The sequence below is a fragment of the Biomphalaria glabrata genome, chromosome 4 (genome assembly GCF_947242115.1).
Source record: "Biomphalaria glabrata chromosome 4, xgBioGlab47.1, whole genome shotgun sequence".
Classification (NCBI taxonomy): Eukaryota; Metazoa; Mollusca; class Gastropoda; family Planorbidae; genus Biomphalaria; species Biomphalaria glabrata.
Genome location: NC_074714.1, coordinates 48,907,483 through 48,920,483, shown reverse-complemented (window position 1 = coordinate 48,920,483; position 13,001 = coordinate 48,907,483). Strand labels below are relative to the sequence as shown.

At 37.0% G+C, this 13,001-nt stretch overlaps 1 protein-coding gene and 1 long non-coding RNA gene across 3 annotated transcripts in view; one reads left to right on the top strand and one right to left on the bottom strand.

Moving 5' to 3' along the window:
- Positions 1-13,001, top strand: part of LOC106052448 (uncharacterized) — a 122,632-nt gene that overhangs the window by 42,620 nt on the left and 67,011 nt on the right. The window lies entirely within an intron of this gene.
- On the bottom strand, positions 216-7,197 carry LOC129925878 (uncharacterized). The gene is made up of 3 exons (XR_008777641.1): positions 6,980-7,197; positions 3,917-4,057; positions 216-1,635 (listed from the first exon to the last, which is right to left on the bottom strand). It is a non-coding gene; the product is annotated as an uncharacterized LOC129925878 (long non-coding RNA).

Below are 13,001 nucleotides of genomic sequence, written 5' to 3'. Positions count from 1 at the left end.
TTCTTCTTTTTAAAAAAACAATAAGGGAAAAACAAAATCAATGTAACGAAACAAACTCAAACAAATCCTTTTTTTTTTAAATTTAATTTTTTTCTCTAAAGCTGCTTGCAGACAAACTCATTTGGTGTTGATATTAAAGTTACAGCTAAAAATAGTATCAACGACTTAGTTAAAAACTGCTTAGAGCATAATGGAGATACAAATGTTGTCTACCCCCCCCTCCCCAACACACACGCATACAACTTCTCAATGTGCACACGCATACAACTTCTCAATGTGCACATGTTTTTCTCTCCCAGATGGTATTGAGGCTACTGGGAGCTAATGCTACCTAACAATGGATGGCTGAGTGGCTATGAACCTTTCATCTTTAGTATCATGTATGTCCATATGAAAAAAAAAATGTGTGCACTATCCCAATAGCTCCCTGGTTGTCTCTTTTCAGAGGCCACCTGCTTTCAGCTGCTTTCTTCTACACCAGTGAGGGCAAAATGGCGCATGAGTTGATCTGTATAGCTCTGTTACGACGTCCCCTTTAAAGTCTCGAAAAATAAAAGTTCTTTTTGTCATAACGTCGTCCCCGTGCGGGTTAAGTGTCTGACAAACGTACAGTAACTCATGAGTTCAAAGGAGGTTTTTTAGAAGTTATAGAAGGAGCGACTGCACGTTTGTGTTTGTGTGTGTGTGGTGTGAAAGAGTAAATGAATGAGATATACTTCTTCTAGCCAGATTTTTTGCTGCTGAGATGTAGGCTCTTTTGTAGTCTGTGCCAAGGGGAAAAAGCGTGGTATATGAAAATGTGGTATATGAAGATAAGGTATATGAAGATGTGGTATATGAAAATGTGGTATATGAAGATGTGGTATATGAAGATAAGGTATATCAAGATGTGGTATATAAGATGAGTTATGTGAAGATGTGGTATATGAAGATGTGGTATATGAAGATAAGGTATATGAAGATGTGGTATATAAGATGAGTTATGTGAAGATGTGGTATATGAAGATGTGGTATATGAAGATGTGGTATATGAAGATGTGGTATATGAAGATAAGGTATATGAAGATAAGGAATATGAAGATGTGGTATATGAAGGTGAGGTATATGAAGATGTGGTATATGAAGATGTGGTATATGAAGATGTGGTATATGAAGATAAGGTATATGAAGATAAGGAATATGAAGATGTGGTATATGAAGATGTGGTATATGAAGATAAGGTATATGAAGATAAGGAATATGAAGATGTGGTATATGAAGATGTGGTATATGAAGATGTAGTATATGAAGATAAGGTATATGAAGATAAGGAATATGAAGATGGGGTATATGAAGATGTGGTATATGAAGATGTGGAATATGAAGATGTGGTATATGAAGGTGAGGTATATAAAGATAATGTATATGAAGATGAGGTATATGAAGATGAGGTATATGAAGGTGAGGTATATGAAGGTGAGGTATATGAAGGTGAGGTATATGAAGATGAGGTATTTCTATGGAGAAAGATAACACAATCTACGTCCTAAGTTACATTTGAAAAACATCAAGATTAAATTTGCTGATGTAATTCTCTGCTGTAGTGTCTGTCCACTGAATTGTCTGTCCTCTGAATATGTTCCATGTTGTGTCTCTCTGGTAAAAACAAACAAACAAACTTCATTTCAATGAAAACCAATTTGTTCAGAAAAAAAAAAGATTCATATTTTATAAATGTCTGCCAGTGAAACAGATTTGAAATCACTGAACAATAAAAACAACAACCCTAACAATAACAACAATGTAATAATTAATTTATAAAAAGTTTCAAATACGCCATAACCAATCTTAAATTTCGTCTTGTTTTTATTATTTGAAAGTTGGCAACATCAGCTATTTCAATACGAATTTTATAATGTTGTTTAGGAAGAAAAAAAACCCCAGACTTGTGGAGATGTTCACGATGAACTAAACAATGTCAAGGACTCTATATAAAACATCAATGTTGTCAACACATAAAAAAAAAGAATAGAACCTGGACCAGAAGAGATTAGAAAATTTTATTCGCTGCACTTAAAAGTGCAAAAAAAAAAAATGATCATTGAACTTTTTGAAGAAAAAGAGAAAGAGATTATAATCACTTCCTTCTCTCTGTACACGGGATTCACCAAAAAGCGAACTATTTATTTTAATTTTTTTTGAAAATCTCTAATAGGATTTAAGAAGGATAGGCATGAAACATTCATTTTTTTTTTTGTAACTATAAAAATATTTATGCCATTTTATTAAAATATGCACTTTTTATGTACATTGTATTTTCACCAAAGTCGTCTGCGCTCCATCATGGAGGTATATGAAGATGAGGCCAAGCCGCTCTACAAATAGCCATGTACTTGCTCATGTCTGTATCAACAGTATAGAGGGATTGCTTATGCGATAGCTACGCTTTTCGTATGGGGGACGACCCTATGCCAAAGATGCTCTTTTTGTGACCTGAAAGGTGGTCGCCCTCCCGAAATTGCAATAAAGACCAGCGTAGGCCCCATAGAAGAGAGCATCTGGCAGCAGGCAACTTCCGAATGAGACAGCTTGGGATTTATTACTAGACGCGGGATACACCTTGAGGCCAAAAGAACATCTATAGCCGAGGACAGTCGTAGACGGCGGAAAGAGAACATAAACCGACCACCGGCAGACAACGGGTAAGTCTGTGCTGGATGTGGCAATGTATGTAAGTCACAATTAGGACTGCGTAGACACGAGAAATACTACACTCCTCCCTAATTTTCGGACCGGAAGTCAAGCGCTTATTATTATTTCTTTTTTTTAAAGTCTTTCTTCCAGATCCACACATGCTCTTTTCTTACTTCCTGGCGTTGCTGTCAACAGTTTTGTTTTCCTTCTATACTCTCGTTTGTCTGACCTCCTATGCCATGCTGCATTTTCCTAATGTTCTCCCGCCCCCTGTATCCGTAGAGTACAGTAACTGTCCACGAACCGGTTTTTGAGAACTGAAATTACAAAACGCGACCCTGCATTCGAATGCTCTTTAAGTAGTTTCATTTTATAAAGCTTATATCAACTCACTCTGTAATGTGTCTGTCTGGCCCAAAAGTTTGTTCACGTTATTTCTCCGATACCCAACCTCTGATCAAGCTGAAACTTCGCACAATTGTTTCTTATACCTGACAACACAAGAATTAAGCAATTATTTAATTAATTTTGGTAATAAATTACTTTGTTTGGTATCTCAAACAAGGCGAGAAATAGTACTTGAATTGGTGGTTTAAGCTGAATTAGTCCCCTTTATATTTAGCTGCCGTCTCAAGCTTAGTGAACACAAACATGAAATAGAAACATTAGATAACTGTACAATCTTCCACTTTTATAGGCTGCTTGCTTGCACAGTGGTTACCGCGTTAGCTTGAGAAGTCTTAAAAGGCTTGAGCCATGAGTTTGAATTCAGTTCTATTTTAATTTTTGTATAAAAGTTTGTTTTTTATTGTTAGTCTAGATCTATTACAAATTTAATTCAGATTGTTTTGCAAACAGTTTTAAATGTTTCGGATGTTTCTTCTGAGTTGAAGATAATTTACTTCCTAGTCCAAACCTCCCGCAGGACGACAGGGGATGGGAGCAGGCGGGGCTTGAACCCGGGACCATCGATAAGTCCAAAACGACAGTCCAGAGCGCAAACCGCACGACCAGTCAGCCATTAGTTGATACAAATACGCTTAATATAAGCTTTTGTTTTTACAAAATGTTTCATGCTTCTCTTGTTTTTTTTTTTCTCCTTTAGAAACATATACGTTTAGTTTTATTCACAAAAAAATTGGAATGATTTTCTAAAACTTTTTTTTAAAATATATTTGTAAAGGCGGAAGGGGACGTGGTGGACGTGGTGGAAGACAAGATGTAGGTGAAAGGTCACCTGTACCTTCATCAGACTTTTTTTCTTCTTTTATGAAACATCCAAGGCTCTAGGATTTCAGAACGCTTTCTTCGTTTCCTAGTAACAGTGACGTCACATGACATCCACTCCGGTTTTTTTTTCGTTTGTTTGTCTTGATGTCACATGCTGCAACGTAAACACACAAAAAAGGGACACAGTTGAGAGTGTTGTAGTGTAATACTTTTGTAATGTAATACTTTTGTAATGTAATACTTTTGTAATGTAATACTTTACTCTCAACCGAAACCTGAAATCTTCTTTTCTGAAACACGAATACCGCCTTTTAGTAGCCCCGCAACGCTTTCTATGTTGAGACCCGAGTTATATCCAATTCTCTGAAATTTGCTTTGAAATTGCAGAGCGGAAAAAAACCTGGCGGTTAATTTCATTATCTCCCAGATCTTTGAAATTATGTGCGAGGTCACATGAAGCAGGGTTTGACAGAATGCAGCGTAGTTTGTTTTGGTCTATAATAGTCTTAAAACAGTCAAGGAATCTAGGTCACGAAAAAAAGCAGCGCCGTCTGTTTTTAAATTCAGCCAATAGCAACTGGCGCTAAGTTTACTTTTGGTACTTAAGTGAGGCCCAAATTGTAATCACTTAACGCTGTGCTATCCGGTCTCTCGAAATTTCTGCCTCTAATTCATAAAGAAGCTCAAAAAGAGGCTCGCTTCCATTCATTTGACACTTTTTGTTTTCTGCTACCCGAGGCATGTGTGTAGATAATTGATATGCACCCATGGCCGACAAAGTTTGGACAACTTGGACACCACTGTCAAACTTAAAAGAAAAATATTTTGCACAATCTCCTCCTACCTCTTTTTTTTTTTTTTCCATTTCTTTATTATTGTCAGTATTGTTTTAAATGTAGGAGATTAACAATGAAAGGATACAACAATACATACTGCGTTATTTCATCTTTACCTATTGGATTTCTTTCCTGAGTTACCATCCTTTGGGGATTGTCACACCAACGTTAATCACAGTTATCTGCCCTTTGTTAGCTTTTTTTTTCTTATTTCTAAGATCTGGCCTACGTTCCTTACGCAATTGATAGAGTACGAGAGAAAAAGGGAGATGAAGCGATATTTGGGGCGCTGTTAAAAAAAAAAGGGAGAGATTTTTAAATTAATAAACTAATTTAATGTAATTTTAGGGACGTTATATTAAAAGATTACCGTAGCCAACTTTAAGTATAAACTTTGTGTTAATTATAATAATAATTATAAATAATAATAACTAATAAGAATCTTTATTATCTCTTAGGAAATTTATCTTACAATTTTTGCGTTACACCGAGCAGAATATCATAACTGTAGAACATACATACATATACATTCACACCAGACTAATTCATAATCTACACATTTACTTTATATCAGATTGTTGAATTTTATTTAATAATTTGATTGCCAGAGGGACAAAAGATTTTTTTTTTTTATATCTGTTTGTCTTTGCTTTCGGTGTCTAGTATCTCTTTTGTGATGGTAAAACCTGTAACGGATGCATGTGTAAATCAGATGTACTTGAAGTATTTCTAACGATACTTGATTATACAAGATGTGTGCGTACCTTGTTGAGTGTATTACAGTTGCGAGTTTCTAGACTATGCTATCCGCCACAAGATGCACAGGTAGCAACAGGAACAAAGACTCAATAACTAAGTTCACTCAGAATGAAACTTCAAACAATGTTTAATACAGAATGGGCCACAGTCTAGTCTGTCACTATAGAACGATGTTACCCCCTCAAGAGTCTAGCAGTAACTGATTAATAAAAGTCTATTCTAATCTCTAACCCAAAGTCTATGTGGTCACTATAAAATGTACGTTCACTGCCGGTCCAATAAAGTGCGCAACTCAACTAACTAAACTAACTATCTAACAAACCATAAACCGTGACCCACAGGGTGATTTGTTATTCCTAGAAGAGAAGAAGTTAGGTTCTTAAGTGCTAAAACCCTCATCCCTGCTTTGTCAGTTCAGGTATATAATAATTAGTTTTAAATTTAAAAGAGGATCAACCTACCCCACCAACAGCAAGAAACTTTGTTAACTATTAGAAATACTAAATTCGCCCGCATTGCTTATTGCTTGATACTGTGGTATGCACTTCGAACAGTCGTCAGATGGTCCAGATTTGAAACCCTGCCCGCTTTTATCACCTGCCGTCCTACAAAGAGGCCTGGAATAGTGCGTGGAAGTCCGATACTTCTTAAATTAGCCAGTTGTAATTACATATTTATAGATCGCTGATCAGACTTAGAGCAGGCAAAATATAATAGCTTTCTCCCAAGCGGTTAGAGGGCTGGGTCGGAGGAGGCTTAGTGTGTGCAAGTGTAAGCGGCATCATTTGCATTTTAATGGTAGCATTTCGAATTGTTGCGAAATTGTTGAGTCTTTATAATCCCAAAAGACTACATATATCTAATAACTTAGAGCCTTCACAAGTCTAAACACGGCACTGTAGACATCACAATTCAAAAGGCGTCTCTCGAGAACAGATATACAACGATATGGACCTTAGAAAACTGTTTGTGTGTGTGTTGTTCACAATTCTGATGCAATGTCACGAATCTCGGAAACCGAAAAGTGCGTGAAAATTTAGTGAGATAGGGGGGGGGGTGATTATGAAGTTATCCAAGCGTCTCGTCTTGGGTTCTCATATTTCGGGTACTCTGGTAATGTATAATTTTACTCGTTCATTGGTATTCACAGAGGTGCTAGTCTGTCTGCCGTGTGTGAGGGTTGGGGGGGGGGAGGGTTTAAAGTAGTGGTTACCTCTCATTGTTTGCTATCGCAAGGAGGGGTGGAGGGTATTTAGTCAGTAGATAAAATCAGATTTACTAAAACACCGGTGTCTTTTTACCCCCAAACGATACGGTCTAATACTCCTATTTCATTGACACCAAATTATTTTAACGTTTTTTTTTATAAGTTTATTGTCACGCTATGAAGAAAGAAGCTTAAGTAATTATTTTGGAAGCCAATATTCTGTGGACGAGAAACGCGCAAATGCTTGCATTTTAAAAAAATTACATAAACTTACTTAGGTCCTCCCGCTCCTTTCGGCGCATTGGGCGGCAAGCTGTCTCCACAAGGATCTGTCACTGGCAATGTCTGAAGCCTCCTCCCTCCTGGTGTCCACTAATCTGGGGTCCTCCGTGAAAGTGTGGCGCCAAGTTATACGAGGACGTCCTTGTTTGCGCTTTCCTCGTATTGCCTCCTTGTCATCGCAACTCTTGGTATGCGTGGTTTATTTTGTCGGAGAACATGTCCCGCAAACCTCTTGCGACGCTCTGTGATCTTTTTTTTTTTTTTTTGTTTTCCGTATGTGTGTCTATGTGTGTGTGTGTTTGGGGGGGGGGGGGTTGTGATTATGATTGGAAAAAATCTATTTACTCTGTTGAGGTGTTTGCACTTGTTTGTGTGCAAGGCCGGCCTTAGGCATAGGCAAACTAGGCATCAGTCCTATTGGTGGGGGTCTCGCACAGGGCTCAAAATATTTTTTTTTTAGAGACGAATTAGCGAAATTTGTGCCCAATGTTGGGAGTACACTGGGTTTTAAATCAATTTGCGTACGTTTATTTGTTTCGCTGTTTTTTTTTGTTGATATTTTTCTATTTCATTTTGGGGGGCCACCAAATTCACTTCGCCCTGGGCCTCCAATTATCGTCAAATGTGCAGAAGTAGTTACTGCGTTTGACTGGTTTATTGGGATGATCGACATTGAACCAGTAAGGCTGAGGTGGTCAATTGTAGTCAAAACTGAATTTCCATTTGATGGGGCCCATAAAAATTATCTTATATGAATTCAACTTTGACTGCATTCAACACTGTTACGTACATGCGGGTGTGTTGACAATGTAACGTTGATATGTTAATACGCAGGTCTCTTCTCTTCTCTTGGTGTTGCATTACTTTCTGTTAACTCTTTCTCTCCGTTATTATTTAACACGTTCTGATGGAATCAACGTTGGTATCGTCAGTTAGGATAGAAAGAGTTAATGCGAATGTCGTGTAGAGCTTCTAACTTGAGCAGCACAACAGATATTAAGATACACTAAGTGACACACTTGTCAGCAGACAATATATTTATTGATATGAAATAATAATACATAGATGATCCAGCCATAATGGCTCTATAAACGGATGAATAATAATAGCTTCTAGAACAAATTATAAGTCCAAGATATGAATACGTTTTACAATGACACTTAATATTATTAAGTTTTCTTTTTTTAACAAACTCTACTATCACACGTCTGAGGACCAAATAACAGTCGGCCTTTTACCTCAACCGAGATCCTTTCTCCCCGTTCGAAAGGCACGCTTATTTTATGTGATTAGGCTACAAATCACCTCATGTCACTGTGAGTCTCAAACGAAGCTGTGACAGACACTTCCACGTGTAACCACTGGTTATTGACTTAATAGAACCATCGCAGGCTTACAAGGGTCTCAATAGTTTTAAAGTGTTTAACAAACATCGTTACACCGCCCGGGCACCTGACAGCTTACTTCAACTCAGTCGCTCGTGCATTTAAAGTGTAAAGATACAGGCCAAATATTTAAGACGATAAAAATGTCTACAATGGCTTAGTGATAACTTCAGATATATTGTGAACGGCTTTTAAAGCAGAGATTATTCATAAAATACTTAACCATAATTTAAAAACAAAACAAAACCGAAAACATAATAAAATACCCAAAAAAGACAGAAAGTTAAAAACACATCCCTCGTTCCATATGCTAGGAATTTTCGCAACTACTCCTTCTTCCTTAGTGCTATTAGAACATGGAATGGGTTGCCTGAGTCAGCCAGGAAAACCAATGACTTGGAAGTGTTTAAGCCATTGATTAACATGCATAACTAGATTGACCTGTGGATACGCGTAGGACGTAATCACATTAATATAATCAACGTCTGTATCTTATAAGATAAGAAGATAAATAATAAACATGCCAATGGCATGGTGGCTTCCAGAACTTATTAAAAATGTTAACCCTCCAAGTCTACTTATTAAATCATTATAACGAAGAAATGTTTTTGTGTCTCTATTTCTATGCCAACTTGTTTTATGTACAATAATTCACGACCACCTTGACCCCCCATCCATTTACCGTGCGTCTTTCATTGTCTCCGCGCAATAGTGTTCGATTCCATTTCTGCTATTACAATTTCGTTTTCATGTTTCAGTTTTGTCATTGCTGAGAGACCCCATAACCTAAGTGGAACTCTGGGATAGAATAAATTACCAGGTCAAATTTTTTGTTTCCATTATCAGAATGTAGGTCACGTCTCGGGTTACATCCACCAGTGCAGCAAAGTCCTTGCCCTGCTGTTGTCACCAGTCACTGTTGTACGATATTACCCCGCTAGAGGTCGTGGGCGAGGCTACATGTAATCTAGAGTTAGGGTAGTTTTGTTTTTCTAATGGGCCCCAGCTGCGTGGCCTGCCAGATCATTATCGACTCAACACACAGTTTCAAGTTAAAACGTTTCGACCGTGGGTTAGGGGTGGTGTCCGGGGTGGTTAGAAGGAACATTTGGATTTGATTTCTAGGTGGGAGTGGATGTAAAGTTTACAAAATGTTTAGGGATAATATTCCAGAAGTGTACTTTTCATTACAGGTGTTTTGATCTTTCTGAAGATGCTTTGCAAGGAACATTTTTTTTTTTAAAAGTACAAACTATTTGCATTTAACTAAACTGACCATCATTGTTATTGGGTAAGATGGCCATTGAAAGTCTTTCGAAAAGGGTCCTTATGTCTTTTAAATTAGGTATATACATTTCATGGATTTACAAATTAACAGCGTAAAAACAAGACGAAACAAGTTCTATTAACTTTTTATGAATCAACTCCTACTTTATGAAGCTGATGTTGGTCTTTGATTCGATTCATTCGTTGCATGCTTCGTGATGGGGAAGAGAATTTCCAATGAGTTTCACCCAAACATTAATCTAGACCCCAGATCTAGTCTAGTATTTTACATATGTAGATCTCAGAACATCCCTGGAGCTTAGACTTACATAAGACGGTGCACAAACTGTTCATGGACGTCTAGTTATTGGTTCAGCTCTTTAGGGAATACACGGAAACATTAGAGTAGAGTGCGGGAATTACCGCTGAAGTCACGTGACTTTATGTGTAAAAAAAAAATAATCTTTTCATTGATGGAAAGACGTAAGCCAAATTGAATTTTAAAAATTATATAATGATTGTGAACAATTACAACGGTTCAACCAGAGATTTTCACTATGTGGAACACAAAACCCTGCGTCCATGAAATTGCCATAATTAATTGTTCTATATTAGTTTAATTGACCCTAGAGAGCAATCGGCTTTCTAGTTCGGAGATCGTAAGCTCGGACTCCACAGCCATCTTAGAGTTTATAGGAAAGAGATTGTACTCATATTTGACTAGGAAGTCGGAGTGTATTGTTAGGCATTTTGCGAGCAATATTCTACGGCGGACTGAATCAGTTTTATTACCTGTGGACTAGTTTTTCAAATATATTTAACTGCTAGTCGATAGAGCTAGACCGAGCGAAGGTGTGTCCACAGAGACAAATTAGTTACAATAAAAACGGTCGTCTGCAAACGTCTCGGCGGAAAACGTCTGGAGAGAGAGAGAGTCGTTAATCAGTATCGTTTTCCCGCTCACCTTAATTAACGAGAGAGAATTTTCAGATGGTCTCTTTTTGGCCTGTCATTGGTCTTACTTGGACATTCAAATTTCGCCGAGGCTGAAGGAACGAAGGAAATTGAAGAAACTGTTTACTTAGTTGGTGTATGTGGGGGTAATTTCTTTTTTGGGGAGTGGGGAAGAGGTATTGCGTAAGTGCTACGTTGCTTTTTCTTTTGTCTTGAAAGTGGTACAATGAACGTACATCTTGGTGTAGAACTGGGTCTCTGAGCCATATTGTTTCTCACTGGTTATATAGACACAGTAATAATGTGACCGAATCCAAATCCTAATCAATCTGATATTTACCAATAGTTAAATAACTAATGGATATTTTATTTTTTGTATTGATGCCTGCCAGGTAAAAGAAATAATTGTGCTAAATTTCAGCTAAATCCAAAATTGGGTATGGGAGAAATTACGTGTACAGACTTTTTGTCAGACAGACAGTGTGTCTTCTTTCTGATGTCTCTAGACACTGAAAGCTTGCAAATATTTTAAATAGATTATATTGTTGTTGATTGTCTAAATATGTTTTTACATTACTTATTTCCCTTGTTCTTACATTATTGTCACCCCCTGCCCTTCTGTATATCTATAACAACACAGGTATAGAGGACAAATTAAACCCAGAATTATTGGTGTTGATTATAGGGCCAACCACTTCTAATGAAAACATTTTTTTTTTGCTCGGTTCGAAAACAACAGGTAGCTAAACAACTACAGCAGAGTGACAGGCGAGTGACCAGGCCAGGTGATTGACCAGAGCTAAGACAACGTCTTTCTGACCTACTTGTTGTGTCCGTTTTCTGAGCTTCTTGCCTTACCTATTTTTTTTTCTTTAAAACAGTCTTTTTATAGATCTAGTTCATTTAGGTGACAGTTGAGTTTAACAAGAGCGACAGCAGTTACACTCTCACTGTAATTAACAAACCACTCATTAATACAACTAAAACACACACACACATAAATGGGAGCACACACTTAAACAAGAAGTAGACTAGAAAAAAATGACCTGAAAAGTAAAGTGGCAATAATAAACCAAACATTGCATCATACCTTTCAAATACAAACACAACGCAATGAAAAATAATGAACACATAGGTAGAGGTACGTTTTTTTTTGTAGAAAGCTTATATCAACTCATTCTGTCTGTCTGGTAAAAAGTTTGTACACGTTATTACTCCCGCACCCAATCTCGGATCAATCTGAAATTGTCCACAGTTAGTTATTTTACCTGACACCACAAGAAGCAATAAAAAAAAATTAACCAATTAGTTAATTAACCTACTTAGTTACTTACTTAGGTCCTCCCGCGCCGTTTGGCGCATTGTCACAACCTCACTAAGTGTTCGACTCCCAGTTCCGCATAGGATTTCCTTGTTTGAGACCCGATCTGTGTAACTGACTCCCAAAATCCGTCTCAGCTATTTTTTCTTGAGCCACATTTAGTCTTTTCTCAATTTTGACAGATGACTTCCATGTCTCACATGCATATGTTGCAGTTGGGATGACAATTGTGTTGAGAAGGTAAGTTTGCTGTTTCTGTAGCAATTGTGGTTTTACAGTTAATTAACTATTGGGAATTAATTAGATTGTTTGGTATCTCAAACAAGGGAAAGAATATGTACTTGACTGAAGTGGTGTTATAAGTTGAATTAATCCCCTTTATAGTTCGTCGTCTGAGTCTTAGTGAACACAGCATGAAAAATAGGACGAGACAATAGAAACGAAAGATAACTATACCATCTTCCATAATCATAAGCTCTCCACTAGCAGAGTGGTAACTGTGTTGGCTTGAGAAGCTCGAGAAGGCTTCAGCCATTAGTTCGAATTCAGGTCGTTTCCCATTTTTTAAAAATATTTTCATAAATCCTTTTTCATTGTTAGTTTTGATCTATTACCAATTTAATTACATGACTTATCCAAACTAATTGATACAACCATGCTTAATAAACTTTAAAAAAAAAAGTATTTTTAAAAATACCATTCACATATTAATCCTATGCACTTTTCCATTTCATTCTATCGTATCAGTTCTACTAATTACCTTAAGTCACGTGGTTGTATGTATAGGGAACAAAATATTCTTATCTTATCTTATACATTAAACACTTTCCTTCAAAAACGATTATTACGTATTCTTGTGTTGTTTCAGTCATGTCTTTAAACTCTGGTAAATCCTTTGTTCCGCTGGCTCATGCAAGCAACCCGTTCCATGCTGTAATGGCTCTAGGAAAGAATTGTACGAATTGTTCCCAGTATATAAAAACAACTTTAAGAATCCTTCTCTTTTATATTTCCCCGCCTCCCTCTCTGGTGTATCTGCGTTCTTCAAAATGTTCAGTTTTGCATTCATATTCAATCTCTCCTGACTT